The sequence below is a fragment of the Astyanax mexicanus genome, chromosome 9, assembly GCF_023375975.1.
Source record: "Astyanax mexicanus isolate ESR-SI-001 chromosome 9, AstMex3_surface, whole genome shotgun sequence".
Taxonomy (NCBI): domain Eukaryota; kingdom Metazoa; phylum Chordata; class Actinopteri; order Characiformes; family Acestrorhamphidae; genus Astyanax; species Astyanax mexicanus.
Window position 1 is genome coordinate 31078861 of NC_064416.1, and position 18201 is coordinate 31097061.

At 38.3% G+C, this 18201-nt stretch overlaps 1 protein-coding gene across 3 annotated transcripts in view; it reads right to left on the reverse strand.

The window, feature by feature from the left end:
- LOC103025495 (rho GTPase-activating protein 42) overlaps window positions 1-18201 on the reverse strand; it is a 165044-nt gene that overhangs the window by 126081 nt on the left and 20762 nt on the right. The window lies entirely within an intron of this gene.

An 18201-nucleotide genomic window follows, 5' to 3' on the forward strand; every position in this document is an offset into this window, starting at 1 on the left:
CCCTCTACCTAGCTCCACGTCACTCTGCCTTGCTCTGCCTCACTCACACTTTATAAGATCTTTCGTAAGGCATCATGAACACAGGATCTTCAAATACAAATCAAATACTTGTTGATGCTCCATAACAGACAAAAATGACAAAACACAGTAAATTGTGGCCAGTCGTTGTTCCTGTTGTAAATCCCAGCCTCGATCACAGATGGACCATGAGCCTCAGGTTGTCATACAGTGCCTAAACATGGAGCCTGGCAGCACTGCTGATATAGGGAAAAGCTGTTCATCATCACCATCCTCATCACAGCCCTTCATCATTATCAGCAGGAGGTACACATCCCCCAACATCTGCTCAGATCTGAAGATGTCATATTTCAGTAATTCTGCTATTACTGCTGTTCTCAGCAATGCAGTGTACCATTTATTTTCAGAGACGTCACCAGTGTAATAGCAGGCACTGGATATGGAACTATATTTCATACCTTTGGATGAAATGAGTTGGGGAGTTGGAATTGAGAGCATTTTGTTTCTGCTGTAGGAATTGATTAAATAATACTTAAACTGAGTTTAACCAAGAAAAGAGCCTGTATTTACCTCACTTTACCTCACCTCATCTCACTCTTCCATGCTCTACCTCACTCTACCTCACCATACCTTGCTCCACTTTACTCTACCTGATCTCACGCGTTCTCATTTTACCTCGCTATACGCTCTATATGCTCTATCCTTAATGTACCTTGCTCTATCACACTTTACCTCACCCTACCATGCTGTCCCTCACTCTACCCTCATTTTACCTCAATATACCATGCTCTACCTCACTCTACCTCAGCCTAACGTGCTGTACCTTGCTCTACCACACCCTACCTTGATCTGCCTTGCTCTAGTTGGCTTTACCACACTGTGCCTTAATCTACCTCCCTCTAATCTCACAGTACCTCACGCTACCTCACCATAGCTTGCTCTACCTCACTCTAAACTCATTCTACCTCAATTTATTTCACTTTACCTCGCGCCAACATGCTCTATCTTCCTTTACTCTTACTCTACATTCCTCTATCACGCTATACCTCACTTTAACACACTTTTCCTCACTCTAGCATGCTCTACCTTGCTCTACCACATTCTACCTCACTGTTCCTTGCTCTACCTCAACCTACCTAACCTTACTTCACTCTACCTTGCTGTAGGAAGTGATTAAACGGTACTTAATCTGATCTTAACCAAGAAAAAAAGTCTGACTTAACTTTTACCTATTCTACTTTGTTTTACCTCAACTTATCTTTTTATGCCTTGCTCTACCTCGCTTTACCACACTCTGCTATGCGCTTCGTCAATCTACCTTTCTCTACTCTCACTGTACACTCTCACGCTATACCTCACTCTACCTCACCCTAGATCACACTCTCACTTCCTCACTCTACCGACTCTTACCATGTTGTACCATGCTCTAATCTCACTCTACACTACTCTACTTGCTTAACTTTACTTTACCTCACCATGCTCTACCTCGCTCTACCTCATACGCTCTATCTGATACTGCTTTGCTCTACCTCACTTTACCTCACTGTTCCCTGCTGTACCACAACCTACTGCTGTAGGAAGTGATCAAACACTGCTTAACCTGAGCTAAACCTGGAAAATGCTGACTGTCTGTAAGGCCTAAGAATTGCGTTTCATGCACGACAGTCCGACACCCGATTTCCTGCATTATCCTGTAATCAGACAGTGTAGACAAGGATTAGCAAGCAAGCGTCTGATCAGATAGAGAAAATACACAGCGGATTTCCTGTGACGGAGCAGAGAGACGACTCCGACTGCAGGCTAAGCTCTGTCCTCAGTGTGACGAGCCGAGAGCAGCCGTGACAGAGCGCTGAAATACCCATCAGTCATAGTGACGAGACTTCGGCTCCAGACAGAAAACAGCCTCAGCACAGAGCTGTAATTCCACATCCAGCACCACGATCTCCAGCAGAAAAGCTACAGAACTGCTTCTATTTAGATCAATGACAGAACTGTCTGAATGCTGCAGCTCCTGAAATACTGTATACCAGGGTATAAAAACAGAGTGAACAAGGAGAAAAACTAAGTCTTTTTTCAGGCTTGTTCTTCACCAAGAAGCTGGACTCAATAACAGTTTACTTCAGCATACAGGCAGACAGCATCCACCAATCTGAACATCTCCGATTTAAACATTCAGCTCTTTTTAATTTACTGTTCTGCAATGATTTTTCATTGTGCAGCCTGTGGGTTAGCACTGTTTTGTTGAAAATGGCATAAACATCTCTGGAAAAGATTATGTTGCCTAAAGGTCTTAATGTACTGATACACCCCATACCTTGACAGAACCTGGGCTGGAGAACACTCTTTTAATTTCTTTTCAGAAATATCTGGAATATCTGAGTACCGGAAAACTTCTGACCACTTGGATTCCACTGTGTGATGGTGTATCTCAAATGACTCTGAGTATAGAGAAATCGTCGCCAATTCTGGACATGGTTAACATGGGGTTTCTGTTTTGCACATTAATGATTGATTTTTTTTTTTTTTGATAAGCTTTATTTATAAATTATAAAAAAACATAATAAAACCATCAGATTTTACCATTGCTATATTGTATCAAATTTTATTTGACAGAAATGCTTTATATAACAAGGGCATCAGATTCCTCCATGAAGGTAAAAAACATACTTCTTAACCGGCAAGCACTGTCCTGGTGACAATAAGGGGAAAATGTACGAATACTATAGATTTTTTTTTTTTTTTTTTTCAGAAAATGAAGTATTTCTCCCAGAAGGTAATACATGCTTGTTACCTTTGTTTGTGGAACAACACAAAAAGCAGAGAAAAAAAGCCCAAAATTATTATAATTTCACGCAAATCTCAAACCATATTACTGGCACCCTCAACTTAATATTCAGTTGCACACCCTTTGGAAAAAAAATAATAAAATCATTGATGTTGTATAACCATTAAGAAGCGAAAGCAATTTTAAGATCTCTCCATAGACAATCAATGGGATTTAGGTTGTACTTTGTTTCCATCCATCTTCGGGAGCTTTTTAAAGTATGTTTGGAGTCATTGTCCTGCTGGAAGGCCCATGGTCTCGGACACAAGCCCAGCTTTCCTGACACTGGGCCCAACATTGTGACCCAAAATCCTTTGGTAATCTTAAGATTTCATGATGCCTTGCACAGAGTCAAGGTATCCAGTGTCAAAAGGCAGCAAAACAACCCCAAAACATCTTTGAACTTCCACCATATTTGACTGTAGGTACTGTGTTCTTTCCTTTGTAGGCCTCATTTTGTTAGAAACAACATACATTTTTTATGTCTCTGTGTCAGCAGTGGGGTCCTCCTAGGTCCCCTGCCCTCCCATAGAGTTTTATTTAGTTTCAAAGTCGATAGATAGTTTGCGCTGACTCTGATGCACCCTGAGCCTGCAGGACAGCTTGAATTTGGGGCTGCTTATCCACCATTAAAACAATCCTGCTTTGAAACCTTTAATCATTTTTTCTCCTCCGTCTACATCCAGGAAGATTAGCTACAGTGTCATGGGTTGTAAATTTCTTGGTTATGTTGCACATTGTGGACAAAGGAACATAAACTTCTCTGAAGATGGATTTGTAACCTTGAGATTGGTAATTTTTTTTTTTTTATAGTTTCGTTCTCAAGCTCACAGACATTTTTTTTTTCTTCTCCTCTTTCAGTTCTCAAGGCTTAGTGTGTCACACAGACACACAATGCAAAGATTTAGTCTGCTTCTGTCCTTTTTATCTGGTTTCAGGTGTGATTTTTTTTTTTTATATTGCCCACATCTGTTACTTGCTAAAGGTGAATTTAAACAAGCATCACATGACCGAAACAAAGTTATTTTGACACAATTTTGAAAAGATGCCAAAGTGACAAAAAATGTAAAATTATATGAATTGCATGGTTTCTATACACACAGTAAATAACCATGTCTATAACAAAACCTGTAGTTGCAATAATTTATTTTGAGAAATATTCTGGAACAATTTCAAGGGTGACAACAATTTTGAACATGACTGTAAGCTACTTACAAACAATATTCCATACAGTATTGCTTTATAAATACAAAATGTAATGCTTATGAAGGTGTTATGAAGCCTCTATGTAGGCACCTTGCAAGTAAAGTGTTACCCACTTCTCTCAGCCGTTAAGAATTGACACAGAAAGACCTTGAAGGAAGATTCCACACTTCCATCCATTTTACAGCACTTCTAGAAGCCTTTCCACTGATGTATTTAGATTTTTAGTAGTAACAGTCACTGAATTTCAAAGGGAAAAGCAGAGGGAGTGATGCAGTGAGGCTCTCAGCCTGTATAGGCATGTCAGAGGTGGCCCGGCAGTGATTTATCTGCCATCATGCCTCACACTTATCAGAAAAGGCCGCCTGACAGCAAGACAAAGGCCCTGTTTCTGGGCATCGTGACCTTCCAGGAGCCTTCAGAGCCAACGTCCTCATTTCCATCCAAGAAACAGCACTGTGAATACGTCCTGAAATATCAGAGCAATGGAAGTGTTTAATTCTGGACCAAACTTTTTACTTCTGGGTCAGGACACGACACGTTACATCAGCCCCCTGAGTCAGTGTGTAGTAAATGATTTAAAAATACAGAATATATTCATATATATGCTGTAAAAATCTTACCTCGAGCTGCATGCTAATAATTGCTAATTTCAACTGGATTCAATAGGAATTTTACATAAAAAATGACAACCATAAATCATAATTAGTTTGGATTGTGTGGATAAAATGAGTGCAGTGTTTCTTCCAATTATTTTCATTGCTAACAGTATAGTGCCACAATACCATGTGCCTAAAACAGAAGTCCAATCTAAGGAAATAAAATTGTTTTTGTATTTATATTTTGTATCGTTTAAGCATCACGATGTGCGCATAGGAAATAGATATCACTTATGGCAATTAAATTAAACATGTCAAATTGCAGTGTTTTGATTCTTGACACAAGAAGCAGATACACAGCGCTGTCTCTGTGTCTGTGTAAGTGACAGGCTCCTGCTGCCTGAGAAGCGTGAGAGGGAGGGGGAGCACGAGGGGGGGCAGGAGCAAACACGAGGTAACCGCATGGCCTCCATCCACATGGTTGGGCACGCTTTTGTAAAGGCATGTGTCAAAAGCTGTGCACCTCATTTCAGCACAGTTTTGTGCAGATATTTCCAGTTACAGCTGAATTCACGCTTTTAATCCCAGAAAAAACGCTCTTATTCACCTTTTAAAAAGCCATTTAAATGCCTGATTAAAGGGCTGATTACTGTTGTTTTGCTGTTTTCCTCGGGTTTTGAGAGTTCGGCGCTGACTCAGCTCTTGATTGGTCCGGAATTGAGACAGCGCCCAGGTAAGGGCGCGCTGACTCAGCTCTTGATTGGTCCGGAATTGAGACAGCGCCCAGGTAAGGGCGGGGCAGGTGACGTCATGGGCCCTGCATTGTTTAATATTGCGATATATATAGTCAAAAAACGAACATTTGCAATGTTCAAAACACACAATAACACTTCATACCTACACCATAATATGCAGAAGTATGCAGCAAAACAGAAACGGGACTACAGTCTGTAATTATAGAACTACAAAAAGTGTCCTATATGATCAGTGGAGCTAAACTGGTCAATAATCAACATGGGCTGCTGGTTTGCTAAGCCAAGGCAAGTACGAAGGCTCTATCAATAATACACGAGCGATCTGGAGAATACAGGCAGACAGCACTTACCGGAACTACTTTCCATCTGACTAAATCAGATCTAGAGTACAATGGCATGCCAAAAGTCACGGGGTAGCAGTATGTCAACAGATCACAAAGTGTTACCCCAAAGATACCCAAATAGATTGTGAGTGAACATGTTCAAGGTACTCTTGACAAGTTCAGCACAGCTGTTAACTGAAAGCCATTCAAGATCCAAGATGTGCAAACTGTCATCTAAGCAAAAGGTGCTACTTTGAAGAATGTAAAATATAGAACATATTCTTGTTTAACACTTTTTTTGTTCACAAAAAAAATTCTATTAGTTTTTCTTCATATTTTGGATGATTAATATTAGTTTACAATGCAGGAAACTTTAAAAAAAATGAAATAAATAAATAAATAAATAACACTTGATTTAAAGTATGTCCAAACCTTTGACTGATAAGGTATATGCTACAGGAGTATACTCTTAAAATGCATTTTTTTTTAATCTATATTTTGTCACAACATACGCTGAAATATCAAATACTATTTTAGGGCCATATCACCCACCCCTACACTTCTACATATATTACATACATTACTACACACTTAAACACTACTTGATGTTAGTAATTAGTACACATTTAGGATGCATTCTTAAAATAGCTAGTACTAATTTGTTAAAATGCACCTGAATCATATTAGGAAAGCACAGTTTACTGTATCGAGTCAAGTCTCTCTTAGTAGCCGTAGCCATGGCGATGGCAGCTTCTCACTGTAATGGAGATGGCAAGAGTGTCTCATCTCAAAGTTTGCCCATGTACCAGAACCCTCCCTATTAATTAGGAGTGTCCTCCACAGCTCTGAGAGCACTTCCTCTCCGTATAGAGAGCTACTCTGTAATGAAGTGAGATTGAGAGGGGCTGATTTAGGAAAAGCTGTTTTTCTTCTTTACTGAGCCTCTAATACATTCATTTTCAGTGTCAGAATGACACCGGGGCATGCCAAGAGTCATGGAACTACTATTAGGTCCCATCATTTTAACCATTTTAACCAAATACAGTTATTGAACCCCTAAAGTGTGTGAACCCTTTGGGATTACTTGTATTTCTGCATGAATTGGTCATTAAATGTGTTCTGATCTTCATCTAAGTCACAACAACAGGCAAACACAGTCTGCTTAAACTAATTCCACACAGAAAAATTATATGTTTGCATGGTTTTCCTGTACACACCATGTTAACATTCACTGTGAGGGGGGAAAAAAGTATGTGAACCCCTAGGCTAATGACTTTTCTAAGAGCTAATTGGAGCCAGGATGTGATGAAATTGGATATGTTGGTAAAGCTTCCCTGCCCTATAAAAACACACACCAGTAATGAGTTTGCTGTTCTTATGCTGTTCTTAGCATTGCTTGATGTGAATCAAGTCCTTGTTAACTTGCATGAAGCTGGAAAGGGTTACAAAAGTATCTCTAAAAGCCTTGATGTTCTTGTGTCCACAGTAAGACAGATGGTCTACAAAAAATGGAGAAAGTTCAGCACTTTTGCTACTCGCTCTAGGCGTGGTTGTCCTGTAAAGATGACTGCAAGAGCACAGCTCAGAATGATCAATGAGGTGAGGAAGAATCCTAGAGTGTCAGCTAAAAACTTACAGAAATATCTGGCACATGCTTACATTTTTGTTGACAAATCTACAGTAAGGAAAACATTAAACAAGAATGGAGTTCATAGAAAGCCACTGCTGTCTATGAAAACATTGCTTCATGTTTGAAGTTTGCAAAAGTGCACCTGGATGTTCCACAGCACTATTGGCTAAATATACTGAGGACAGATAAAAGGAAAATTGAGTTTGATTCCAACACACATTTTTATATTTGTAAAATATGAGTAAAAAGGAAAGTTTATTTTTTATCCAATCAGAATAGTGGAATCTAAAAGAATACAAAAGAGTACAACACTAGTCTACACAACACAAAATGAACCACTGTCTGACAGCAAGCTTTACATCTAAACCAATAACTAAAAAGTCGCAATACAATACAATATCGATATTTTTGGACCCCCCTTGAGCACATAGGCCAACATAACACCTCCCAGGCTGTCCCCTGAGGGAGCACGGCTTGATTGTGTTATATACTGCTGTCCCATGACTTTTGGCATGTCAGCCTCCAGTGTATAACTATAATCTACAATAGTCCTTTTATCAATGCGATGAACTTTTTAACCAAACGTATTTTAGAATGTCTAGAGTTTAGTGAGACGTTGCTTAATTTTTCTCAGTTTTGGGTAAAACACTGCAGCAGTGTAAGTGTGTGTGTGTGTTTGTGTGTGTTAAGTAAAACAGTGTGATAAACAGAGCAGCACCTGATGTTGTGTGTGTGATGTGTTCTGACAGTTTAGCGGGACCCGTCACTGGGGCCCGGAGTGTGACAGGCGGCTCTCAGCGTGTGGTAGAGGAGTGTATCTGTGGTGTGTGTGTGTTCTCGGAGTTCAGTGATGACAGCAGTGAGGGAGGCGGAGTTTGAGGAAGATCCTGAAAGCAGGATGGTGCTGATCTGGATTCGGCACTGTCAGCCCGCATGCAGGGGGTCTGAGACAGGCAGGGCGGGGTCCGCTGGGTGTGGTAGTGGAGGTGGCAGTAGAGCTGAAGGTGGTGGAGGTGGGGGTAGGGGAGAAACGTGGGGTAAAAATGGCAGCTGTGCCTTGTGGGTCGATATGATTATGTGTCAACTGGGATAAAAGAGTAGATCAGAGAGATGGTACAGTGGGTTGTTTCCATGTGGAAAAATAACTCTCATTTACCCAGAAATTATTTTTAATAAGCTGCTAACTTTAGCAAAAACAAATATATCTTTTTGTCTTTTTGTTATTTCAGCCATTTTTATTATGTTCTGAAAAAATAAATACTCTAAATGACAATATTTTTATTCAAGAAATGTTCGTTTTACTCAAACATATGCCTATAAATAGCAAAACCAGAGAAAGTAATTCATAAATTGAAGTGGCCTATTATTTTTTTATTCCAGAGCTATATATATATATATATATATACGTGTATATATATATATATATATATATATATATATATATATATATATATATATATATATATATATATATATATATATATATATATACACGTATATATATATAGCTCTGGAATAAAAAAATAATAGGCCACTTCAAAAAGACGCAGAGCTTTCACACCTCAAGTAATGCAAAGAAATCAAGTTCATATTTATAGTATACATTTTAAGAATTCAAAAATCAATATTTGGTGGAATAATACTGGTTTTTTAATCACAGTTTTCATGCATCTTGGCATGTTCTCCTCCACCAGTCTTACACACTGCTTTTGGATAACTTTATGCCACTTCAGCTGCAAAATCTCAAGCAGGTCAGCTTGGTTTGATGGCTTGTGATCATCCATCTTCCTCTTGATTATATTCCAGAGGTTTGCAATTTGGCAAAATCAAAGAAACTCATCATTTTTAAGTGGTATCTTACTTTTTTTCAAGAGCTGTATATATTATATTTATATACATAATTCCCCACTGTAGTATTAATCTAATTTTATCACAATAACACCCTTTCAAAAGAGCAATGTACATTGATTGTTAGGGATATTTCCGCACAAATAAGGGCTTCCAGCTGGCATTTTCAGCAGGATAATGTTCATCCACACACAGCAAGAGGGTCCCAGGAATGCCCGGGCCGTAGATTTAACACCAATCTAGCATCTATAAAAGAAGCTTGGACACCTACAAGTGTAGTGCAGGATCTACAGGCCCAGCTACAAACACCTGTGGGAAAATTTGCTGCAGGATGCCACCTGTATGAGAGCTCTGTGCTTCAAACAAACTGTTCAATTATGGGTAACCGTGTCCTTCTACTGACAGTCTACTGCGGTCCTTCAGAATCCTAAAGTTCAGTTCTGCAGTTAGAGAGTGTGAGACAGTCTGAGAGTCTATTATCTGCCATCATGTCTCACACTCATCATCAGCGACCCTTTCACATCAGACATCACACACTGCCACAATTCACAAACACACACACACACACACACATTTCTAAAGGTCACAGACATACTTACTCCACTCATCCCTCTTTCTTTTTTCTCTCACTCTCTATCTTTACCTCGCACACACACACTCTCTCTATCTTTCTCTCTCTGTCTTTCTGCCTTTATCTCTCTTACAGTCTCTCTCTCTTTACAGCTTTCTCTATCTTATAGTCTTTCTGTCTTTACCTCTTTATTAGACATAGTCTCCCTCCCTATCTCTTTCTTACAGTCTCTCTCTCTCTTTAACTCTATCACTCTCACTCTCTCTCACAGTCTCTCTGTCTATCTCTTTCTTACAGCCTCTCTCTCTTTACCTCTCTCTCACACGCACAGTCACTTTATCGCTCTCTCTCTCTCACACAGACTCCCCTCACTATATTTTCTTGCAGTCTCTCTTCCTTTTCCATATTCTCTCTCTTTCTTATAGTCTTTCTCTTTACGTCTCTCTCTCTCACTCTCTCTCTCACTCTCTCTCTCTCTCTCTCTCTCTCTCTGTCTCTATATTACATGGTATTTTTGTGATAATGATATTTGTGATGGTGATATGACAAAACACTGTTTTAAAAAAATATTTAAAGAATACGCTACTACAAAAATAAAAATGCATACAATATGATATGGCACACCCCTAACTGAGATATTAAAAATGCAAGATTTTTTTTTATCAGATTTGCAACAGAAGTCAATGATCCAGAATGTCATGATACTAATAATAATGCACTCCAAATATCTCCATATATCCAGGATTAAAGTCATATAAATGATACTGGACGGATATAATCTGTAGTAGTAGTAGATATATGATGGGAAATGAGAACAGTGTGATTTTTTTATTTAGCTAAAAACGGCAAAAAGTAGAACCCTGATGTGATAATTAGAGGTGGGTGATATGACACCATATTTCAGGGTATAATATCTTTCACAATATTCAAAAATGTTGGCGATATTATTGCATATGATACGATATGGCAGACCCCTACTTGCACACACAGTCTTTCCCTCACTCTCTCATTGTCTCTCTCTCTCTCTCTCTCTCTTTGTCTGTCTTCTTCTGTGTGCTACTATTTAGAAATTTCTTGTTATGATTTTTAAGTCATGTTTATAGAACCTTACAGTGAAGTTTTAGGAACACGTATGTTATTTAGCGTTGTAATCCTGAACTTAAGCTTTTACTAGAGATTTACCAACTGCAGTTCTTTCTTCTAACCTTCTGATTGCGATTTGTCTAAGCAGAAATGTTAAAGCAGCCCACGTCATGCCAAGGAGTTTTATTAGAAAAATGTCTGAATTCTCTTATTTGCCTCATAATGGCCTTGGTCTTTTGATTGCTGAAGTAATGTAGAAAATGGAAGAGGCTGTTGGCTTTTTAGCTTTAGCCTCTTTGCTAACTTCTTCAAATTGGGTGTATTCAGCTGGGTGATGGTGTTTTTAAGTGTCTTATTATTTTTTTTAATTCCAAATATTTGCGATATATTCCAGAGAACACAGTTCCACTGCTCCACAGCTTAATATTGGAAGCTTTATACCTACTGTATAGATCATACCTGGCATTAGGCATGGTGCCAATAGGCTAATGTGTAGTTAGCTGCTCCAGAGAGTCATAATCTATTGGCGGTGTGTGTGTCTACAGGAGCTAGAGAAGCTGTGTGTATGGATTTGGACATCACCAAGTAAAGCTAAAACTAAAATCATTTGTGGAGTGTAGGAACTGGAAAGTAAATGTTACTTAAAAAATATAATAAAAGAAAAGGTTAACAGCCGCCGCATTCCACAGAGAGCAGAAATGATTGTACAGTTTTCTGTGGTGACTAATCTGCACGGTGGGTACTGACCACCGTGTTTAAAGCCGCAGAGCTGCCGAAAGCTCAGTGTAATCATTGGTTGCGACTGGTGTCACGCCCCCACCTGGCTTGCAGCCATCACCTCACACCACAGGACCACACCACTTACCTCCAAATGCACCAACACACACCCCAACACCAACACAAAAAAGGCCCAGTGGCAAAAAAAGGGAGTGAGGGTGTTTTTTGACAGTTTGGCCAAATCTCTTTAGAACTATAGAATTGAGCTGTGTGCTTTTGGAAGGGTTGTGTTGGGGAGTTGGGGATGAGGTGGGGTGATGATGATCATCATGCAACATCCTAATCTTACTAGCTTTTGCTCTTGTTGCTAATAGCAACCAAATCCTTATGATACTGCTTCTCCAAATTCTAGTATGATGTCTTCTCTGGACAGTAGAGGCAGTAACTCCAACAAAAGCAGCTAAATAAGAGCATTGAATTCACAAGAAACAATATGGGTACATTCACTTCGTTACAAAACAAAACAGCAGGTATGAAAGGTGCCATGGACCACAGACCAAATTTGGTTCTGAAAAAAAAAAAAACAGACTACTGAACCATAGTCCGGTTCGTTTTCAGTGTGACAAGACTTGTGCAGACTTTTAAACCAATTACAGGGAATTGGTCGCAGGCTATCATCACCCATTAAACAGTAGAAGAAGAAAAAGAAGTGGTGTTTGTCAAGCCTGCTGTGGACTCTGTAGTCCAAAACACAAATTTGTCCATTCCCGTCTATGAACAAAACCCGGCCCGGAACTACAACCCTCAACATGCATCAGCCAGTATCACATGTTCAGACTCAGTCACCTGAATTTTAGATTGTGTTTAGATGTTTGTAATTTACCCATGTATATAAACCCATTAAAACCTGTTTGTTATATATTTCACAAAGTATTTTCCCTGTTTACTAGCGATATACTGAGCATTTCCTTTCTGTTTGTATTTTCCGTGTATGACCCTTGTTTGCTCTTTTGACTACATTTTTTTTTTTGCCTAGCCCTTCTGCTTGTTTGTATTTGTGATTTCCTGTTTTTTTAAATGCTGCTTCTGGCTCATGGTTTCTTTTTCAGTTTGGGATTCTGCTCTGAAGATTTGGTTCATTGCTTCTCTGGTGATTTTAGAAACTGTAGGTGATTACTGTATCTACTGTAACTGTAGATTAATCATTATTTATAGACAAATTAAAAATTAGCACAATCCAAAGAGAAGTCTGTCACGCTAATTGGAAAGACAAATCACTGCCCTTTTACAAACCAATCAGTGTGAAGTAAAGGGAAGACTCCACCCACGTAGGTGATGATAATGACAAGATGTGCTAAGGTTTTTAGTGCACTCCAGACATTAAACTGCAGTGTGAAACCAAAACTAACCGAACTAAATGTACCAAATACAATGCAACAAACTCATCAACCATGGTCTGAATTTTCAGGTGCAAAGAAGCCCTATATTACTGCTCTCAGACAAGAACACTGCATCTATTATATAGAGAGATATTAGTAATTTGTTATCTGGAACACAAGGACAACACAACAAAACAACTGAGTCTCTTGCTGCACTTTAACAGAACATAACATCCTGGTCCCTTATCTCTACTCTATCAGAGATACTCAGAGGCACATCCTGACCCAGAGGAGAGAGGCTGTATGATCAGGGTGAGGCAGAAGATACACTTTCTCCCTCAGAGTTAAAAATACCAACGCACTGAAGGCAGACACTTTCAGAGAAAGAAGTTCAGAGACGAGATCTCAGAGCTCACTGAACTCTGCGAACTTCCTGAAAGCTGAATTGTATCGCGAGTACAGGGTCTTAACCCTGCTTTGACAGGCAGATATGTATAGGAAGGCCATAGCATAGCGGTGCTATAGTGCTAATTGATGATGATAATTAGCTGTGTAACGGAGCATGGATAATACGTGAGCTGTACAGATCACACCTCACGCTTGGCACGCATGTGAACAGCTGCTCAACTGGGAAAAAAAATTATACGGGAGCATTTTGGCTTCACTTTAACATATACAGACAAAAACTCTACTGTATGTGGGCTCTGCAGCACAAGAAATTTGTATTACCGTGGCAACACGTCCAGCACTGCATCCTTTGTTACAAAATCTTCTCACGAGCATACTTCTTGCTAGATCTTTATGAACATGAAAAAAGATTTAAAAAATAATTTTAAATTGCTGACCACCAGTAGCTGGACCTCCATTGGAACTGAAGGTGACTGCTTACAGAATTAAGGTGGAAGAGGTGGAATCTGTTTTTTTCTTTTTATTCCAATAAGAAAAAAAGAAATATATATATATATATATATATTAGGGGTGGGCAATATTATATCGTATACAATATATTGTGAAACAGAATTATCATGATATTAAAAATCCATATCGTGATAATAGAGCTGTTCTGTCTTAAAAGTAGTCTATTATTTACTGCGAAGCTTTAGGTATATTTATTGTATAATTGTTTTAGTTTGCAGTTTATATGCATGCACTAAATATTCTGCAATATTATTTGCTGCATTATATTATTTTATGCTATATTATTTATTTTGCCACATTATGATTATACTGTTATACTATTATACTACTATTATTCCTGAAATGAATGAATTATTTCAGTTTTCCTCTATCGCCAAGTATATCGTTATCGCAAAAATACCCTGAAATATCGTGATATTATTTTAGAGCCATGTTGCCCACCCCTACTATATATACATATATATACAGGGGTTGGACAATGAAACTGAAACACCTGGTTTTAGACTACAATAATTTATTGTCCTGACTGTGATCTTACCCTGATAAGTGAACCCTCACACTCTGCTCTTACTGGTGCAATGTGCAATTAATGAAGATTGGCCAACAGGCTGCTCCAATTTAGCCATGAAACCTCCCACATTAAAATAACTGGTGTTTCAGTTTCATTGTCCAACCCCTGTATATACATATATATATTGAAACTGAAATCCAAAGACTCAAAAACCGTGATTCGATTCATGAGATATTTGATCTGTTACACCACACAAACAAAGCAAAACAATGTTTAACCTCACTCACAAGATAACACCTCACATTATTTATACAAGTGTGGGGGTTCCGAAGCCATCCCCTAATGATAACACATGTCATCTGCTGTTCAGAGGTGTCAAGTAAGTAAATTCAAACATTGTCTTACCTTACTTAGTAAAAGTAGAAATTCTGTTTTTTTATACTATATGTATATTTCTTTTAGACAAGTTTTTCATTCTACTCCTTACATTTTAAAAATAGCCTTGTTCCTCCTAAAAGATTTTAGGTTTTTTTTGTTTTGTTTGTTTATCCAGCTTCTCATCGCCAAAAAAAAAAAAAAAACCCTCTCCAGATTAGTCTCTCCTGTATTGGATGAGAAGTATAAACATATATCATTCTGACACTTTTGAGTTTCAACTTCAACAGAAGTTACTTCTAAACCCTAAAATCTATACTATTACTTGAGCAATGAATAAAAAAAAATACTTGACTGACACCTTTGCTGCTTTCTCATGACATTTTTGTCATGACATTCAGTCAATCTTTCCTTTAACATCTACCTATACTATTAGAAGTTCATTGACATCTAACAGCAAGGATCTGATCCGCTCTGAGAACCCAGTCAGACAGTTAGACGCTCAACACTACCCTGATCTGTAAAGAGACGGAGAGAAAGAAGGGCATGAAACAGAATCGGTTCGGATTAAATTATATGAGTCCCCCGGTCCTCTGATTCCACTCAGAGGGGAGGCCTAGACTTCCTCCAGCTGCCCCCCAGTGGGCTGTAATGATGAAGCTCTGATAATAATAAGAGAGAGAAAGAAAGAGAGAGAGCGAGAGAGAGAGAGAGAGAGAGAGATATAGAGAGTGAGCATCTACTAAAGCAGATCAGAGCAGGCTGGGAAGACTGGTCTCTCTCCAGTTGTAGAACTGGACAATAATTTGATACATGTATTTATCATGATAGAAAATATTTTAATAACAGTGACAGATTTGTGTTAATATTTCAATATTACTCAGAATCAGCCAAAGGCCGCATTAAGATTGTTCGGGTTCTGACATAAATAACTTAAGACAAAAGTAATGTACATACAGCTCTGGAAAAAAACATTTCTCCCAAATTCCAAATAAAAAATATTGTCACTTAAAGCATTTATTTGCAGAAAATGAGAAATGGCTGAAATAAAAAACAGATGCAGAGCTTTCAGACCTCAAATAATGCAAAGAAAACAAGTTTATATTCATAATGTTTTAAGAGTTCAGAAATCAATATTTGGTGAAATAACCCTGGTTTTGAATCACAGTTTTCATGCATCTTTGCATGTTCTCCTCCACCAGTCTTACACACTGCTTTTGGATAACTTTAAGCCACTCCTGATGCAAAAATTCAAACAGTTCAGCTTGGTTTAATGGCTTGTGATCATCTATCTTCCTCTTGATTATATTCCAGTGGTTTTCAATTTGGTAAAATAAAAAAAAAAAACATACTTTTTAAGTGGTCTCTTATTTTTTTCTAGAGCTGTATATAATACACATGTCAAATGTAAACGGTGCGAGGGTAATAAATAAGGACTTAAATAAACTGTAGCAATAATCAACATATCATATCAAACCACAGCATTTATCCACTCTAAACAGCACAAATACATCAAACTGCTATTAAAAACATGAATCATTTTCATTAATTCAGATCAGAAATAGTGTTAGCATTGCCTGTTAGCAGTTAGCTATTGTGGCTAATCTTTTATTGTGAGCTTTATTATAACAACCCTCAGGCCAGCTTGTATACTTAAACTTGAATATGAAGAACAACAAAGAACATCCATGTTTTTTAGTAAACGTCTGATCAAAATATGCTCAAACATCTATTTTTTAAGCGTTTAAGCAGGGCTGGTATATTTCATTATTAGACATATTTGATTAGCCTGTGATCCTCTGAAAATCACCTCCTATAAATTCTTTTTAATTTTAGGCGAATAAAGGAACATCAAACTATTTAAAACTGGCCTAGTGTTGTAAGATGATAGGGCCCTACCCTTACAACATTTACAAATTTTCATTAGTTTGAATAAGACAAATGAATGTGGCCTAGAAGACAGTATTAAGAAATTTAAGTCCAAAGTCTACTTTAGCCTCTAAAATCAATTTTTTAATAAGTTTTTTATTATTATTTATTTACTGGGTTTGCAGCCTTTACAAATAAATAAATAAATAAAAACCTACCCAGATTAATATAATATAAAATAAATCAATAAATAAACACACGAATGATTGCATGACTTGCAGAAGAAGCTCCCCGGGGTAAGATGCCATCCCTCCCCCGTTATTATCTCTTACTTCATCAAATGACGGGCTGGATCTTATCTCTGTGTGTTTACTGAGTGGTAAACATGTGGAGGTCTGAGTAACTCTGGGATTCCAGCTGGGTGACGCATTCCTGCAGTTTATTACTCCGGAGACTTCCTGGGGTCAGCTGACACCAGACCAGTCTCATCTATATGGTCCAGTGGTAGGAGAAAAGAGGGGGGTGTTGAGGAGAGATCAGTACATTCAGTTTAAAGAGAAAATGTAAAGTCAGTCTGTGGGTTTACTGTTATTTATCTTTTTATTATAGCTTAACAAAATCAAATAAAATCAAATAAATAAATAAATAAATAGAGGCAAATGTTCCGATATTTTGTCTTGTAAAACTGTATCAATTCTTAAAAACACAGTATTGATAGTCAATTATCAGTTTACATGTTAGAATGTTGTCAAATGATGGTTCATAGAGGTTTCAGTGCAGTTGTTTGACCATTTAAGGCGGATTTCAAAAACAGAAAATTGTGAAGATGCACCGATGCCAGTATCTGCCGATACTGAGTACACATACAAGTATTAAGGACATAGTATTTTGTGTCCCAAATAAGATATAATACGCTTGAAGGAAATATCTGTACATTTGAGAAGCTGAGCTTGTGAAGTACATACAACAAATAAACTGTTGTATCAAAGTCAGCAAGTGCCAGTGTACAGCAGCACTCTTTCCCCTTAACTAATGTAGATTAATATATATTTTTAATAGTATTAATACTATATGTATATATACAGTTGCTCGATCCTGCTGCTTCGCGCTTTATAACATCAGAAAAATGCAACCGTTTCTGAAGCAACAGGCCACCCAACTCCTGGTACAAGCAGTCGTCATCTCACGCCTCGACTACGGCAATGCTATACTAACTGGCCTCCCGGCCGCAGCACGTCTGGTCTTCAACCAGCCAAAACGGGCTCATGTCACCCCGCTGCTCATTGAGCTCCACTGGCTACCAGTTGATGCTCGCATCAAATTCAAAGCTCTTACAATCGCCTACAAGGTGATGACAGAACAGCTCCTTCCTACCTGCATTCACTCCTAAAGGCTTACGCTACCTCCTGGCCGCAGCGCTCCTCCAATGAACGTCGCCTCGCTTTACCAAACAAACTTTCATACAAAGCAATCCAGACTGTTCTCATACAGAGTTCCCCAATGGTGGAACAAACTACCTTCCACTACCAGATCAGGAGAATCTCTCACTATCTTTAATAAACTCCTGAAGACAGAGCT